This window comes from Octopus sinensis, unplaced genomic scaffold, assembly GCF_006345805.1.
Source record: "Octopus sinensis unplaced genomic scaffold, ASM634580v1 Contig09762, whole genome shotgun sequence".
NCBI lineage: Eukaryota > Metazoa > Mollusca > Cephalopoda > Octopoda > Octopodidae > Octopus > Octopus sinensis.
In genome coordinates this window covers 27501-31774 of record NW_021831909.1, presented here as the reverse complement: position 1 = coordinate 31774, position 4274 = coordinate 27501, and the positions used below count along the sequence as shown (strand labels likewise).

The following is a 4274-nucleotide window of genomic DNA, read 5'->3' as shown; positions in this document are numbered from 1 at the left end:
ACACACATTATGTCCTCAAGCAGTTTTTATTAAATGCTTTGTATTTTGCACAAAAATAAGCAAGGTTTTGAGCACGATGTTTACAACATGTATATTGTATTACACCTACATTCATATCCTACGATTACACATACACACACGCATACAGACAACTGAACATAGATACACACACACACACACACACTTTCACACACACTCACACACACACTTTAACATACATTAAATATATTTTATTTCTAATTCCAGGACATCGCTGTGATCGTAATATTAACGATTGTGCTTCGCATCCATGTTTGAACGGAGCCGTCTGCCATGACAGAGTAAATGGCTACCATTGTGCTTGCAGCGATACTTTTGTCGGAACGAGATGCCAATTTGCAGGTGAGGAACTCAAATTGAAAACCATTGGTTGGAAATTATATTCAAAATCGTATTAATTACAAAATAACATTCCCTTTAATGTTACGCTATTTCTTGTGTATTTATTTAACCGTTTATTGTTTATAATATTTATTTAACTTGTCCAAAGTATTTTCATAAATGTGCCCTAAACGTCTGTTTGTTTTTAAACTGTAAATTTGCCCTTGTTTCATAAATTCTGAGTAATCTGTGTGTTACTCTGCTGGTTTGAAAAACTGAAAATGTTTATCATATATGATACGTGAACGCCAGGAAATATGTTGTATGTTAGTGGCATCACGTCGGTTGCGACCACAAGAGTTCCAGTCGATCCCATCAACGAAACATTGGGAACAGGCTCTAAATACACAATCAGTTTGCCTTAAGGTCTCTAATTGATTAATGAACGAGTTGCTATTTCGGTACAAATATAACAGAATTTATTTATTAGACGTACTTAAGGTGGAGAGCTGGCAGAATCGTTAGCACATCAGGCAAAATGCTTAGCGGCATTTCACTCATCTTAATGTTCTGGTTCAAATTCCGTCGCGGACGACTTTGCCATTCATACTTTCAGGATCGATAAAATATGTACCTGTTGAGTACTGAGATTCAAATAATCGTCTTACCCCTTCTCTGAAATTGCTGGCCTTGTGCCAAAATTTGATGTTCTTAAAATATCAACATATTTTTATCATCACAAAAGCTTACAGTGTACTGCATAAGAATCTACGGTAATAATAACTAAAAAGAAAAACAAATAGCATAAAACATATGACCGAAAACATAAAACAGAAAATTATTTGAATCACTAAAATCTTCACTTAAAGTCTTTCTAGGGAGAGAGTTACCTCAATAATCTCGTTGCAGTAATTTGCCATGCTGTATATATCATATTTTCTCTGGTGTCTCTCGTCCATTGCTTTTGTATCTTGATGAAATCTTTACTGTTCATCATTGATGAAAGTACCTAGAAGGCAGTCTAAATATTTGTAGCAGTCATGAACCTTGAGGCTCAGGCTAAAGTCAAACTTATTAGAATTTGAGAGCATATTTTCTAGTAATTTAGAGTACTTGTCTGTCTTATGACTGGTAAGAAAGTTTGGAGAGCCTAAAACAAATGAAGACCACGTACAGGACGTAGTGGTATCCTTGATTCTATGAAAATGGGTCTTTTAGAAGCTCTTTTATCTAGGCTCCATAAAATTACCTGTTCTCAGATCAAGAAGGTAACCAAGCAGGTATAATCATCTTTTAATGCTTTTAGTCTAAAGTGTTGAATTGAAATAACCATCATGATTGTTTTAACAGCATGTGAAATATTGGTTTTAAATTTTGGCACAAGGCCAACGGTTTCGCAGGAGACTGAATGTTGATTACATCTACCACAGAGCTCAACTGGCACTTATTTTATCGATTCCGAGAGGATTAAAGGCATTGTAGACCTCAGCAGAATTTGACTAAAATGTCGCCAAGAATGTTTCCCGATGCGGTAACGATTCTGCCGGCTCGCCATCTTCAAATAGCATGGTTTTGAACACGATGTTAACAGCATATGTATTGTAAAATTATTAGCATTTATATTGTTATTTTTGTATCGAAGTAGCAGATCATTGATTAGACTGAGCTACTGACGAAGAATGAAGATATTCTGGAATAACAGCTTAAATATACCTAAGAAAACTCCTAATTTCTAAGGCATCAAAATGCAAGGAAAACTGGTCTTCCTAATGACGGTTCAGGAGTGGATACATTAGACTTTAACGGAATCACCTATTTCTTCAAAACTAAGTCCGTTATGGCAAAGAATATGTTTATTCCTGTATACCATCGAGTGGTTGCATACCTTAGGCTACTAAACGCTATTTATTATAAAACACCAGTGGTTGTTATATACTCAAGACCACCATACACCATTGACTTCTACATACCATTGATATCTGGTTATATATCGTTTTTATTGTCATAGTAATAAACATTTAATTTCATTTACCGTTTCAGGAAACATTCGCAACACGAAAATATTTTAAATATCAATTTATGTGTTTTTAATAATTCCATTTTAATTATTCTTTTCATTGTCGCTTCTTTTTCTAAAACCAGCAGTCGACAGATATCAGCGCTAATAATATTTTTGATTATAAGAACCAGGGAAATGGAGGTGATGTTGTTGTTGTTGTTGTTGTTGTTGATGATGATGATGATGATGACGATGATGATGATGATAAAGACGACGATGAGAGTGATGAAGTTGAAAGTGTTGATGATCATCATCATCATTATCATCATCCTCATGTTATATTAATAAATACAGTAATAATTATTATTATATTAATATATGTATTACCATTAAATATTAATATTAATAATATTAATAATAATAATAATGATAATAATAATAGTAATAACAACAACAACAACAATAATATAAAAGTAAACATAATTATTTATTGCTTTCAATGTCTCGGTGGAGATACATGTTGGCCAATAAAATCGACATTTCACTTTACACCACATAATTTATTTCTCCCCTCCAAGCATTCATATTTTATTATCCGTTACCATTATTGTTATCATTTCCGATTTCAGTCGTTTTAAATGGTCGTTTAGAATTATATATTCGTCGTTACTGTTTACCCTATCCGCTTATTTGCCTGTCTTCCTGTCAGCCCTGGCGTTAGTATTGCAGGGTAGAGTTGATGAGGCCATCGAGATATTGGAATATCTAGTTAATCCAAACAAGAAAACACAGAAAAAAAAACAAACAACGCGAGGACGTGGAACAATTAAAGTATTATTGGACGCTCAGGAAAGAAGGGAAAGAGGGTTTAACGTTTCGAGCGGAGCTCTTCGTCGGAAACAAGGAGAAGGAAAGATCCCAAGAAGGGAAGACAGAGGAAAAAAATATTTTTGCTGGTGGTGCTCAAGAGATCACATGTTGAAAAAATATCTAGCTATATAAGTGACGAGTTCGAATTCGCTTCCTTTGCGTTAGTCGTAGGGCAAAAGAAATCTTAATTCTGCGTTGCTCCGAGAATACATGGCGTGTTATATGAAAATATCACATTCTGTTAGACAAACTGAGTGAGCTGGAGCAGCGTGAAATAAAGTGTCTTGCTCAAGAACACAACACATAGCCCGGTCAGGGAATTGAACTCACTATCTCAGGATTGTGAGTCCGACGCTCTAACCTATTTCTTTATTACCCACAAGGGGCTAAACATAGATGGAACAAACAAGGACAGACATAGGTATTAAGTCGATTCCATCGACCCTAGTGCGTAACTGGTACTTAATTTATCGACCCCGAAAGGATAAAAGGCAAAGTCGACCTCGGCGGAATTTGAACTCACAGCGTAACGACAGACGAAATACGGCTACGCATTTCGCCCGGCGTGCTAACGTTTCTGCCAGCTCGCCGCCTTGTCCGACGCTCTAACCAATGAGCTATACTTATGAGTACTTATAAACAGTATGTCCATTGTGTAAATTTGGTTATGCACAGTATCATTAGATTAGATTTTCTCTTTGAATATTTAGCCTTCAAAACGTGACCAGATAGATGATGATGATGAAAGGAATTATTGATGAAGTACTCTTCAAAGATGAGACTAGTTGCTATGAGCATCGCTTTATTTGCAGTAGTACTTTACAAATGGTGCAGTACAAATAGGTATGAGTAGTATCAGTCTTTAATCTCTGTAGTGCAAATAGCATGAAGCGGCAGTGGTCACAACTTAAGGCATATCACAGAAATGGTACCATGCAACCATTTAAAATAGATGGTGTGAGACCTTATGAAAGTAGCAGCCAGAGCGCGATGTAACTGGTTAAATAGGCAGCAGGATGTAATGTAGTTTACGTATAAAGTAAGC

General features: G+C 35.6%; 1 protein-coding gene across 1 annotated transcript in view; it reads left to right on the top strand.

The window, feature by feature from the left end:
• Nucleotides 1-244: 244 nt before the first annotated feature.
• The window catches only part of LOC115228180, a 14829-nt gene continuing 10799 nt past the window's right edge, over nt 245-4274 (top strand). The window contains exon 1 of the mRNA XM_029798823.2: nt 245-381. The gene's annotated coding sequence lies outside the window, so the exon portion shown is untranslated. The remainder of the gene's footprint in view (nt 382-4274) is intronic.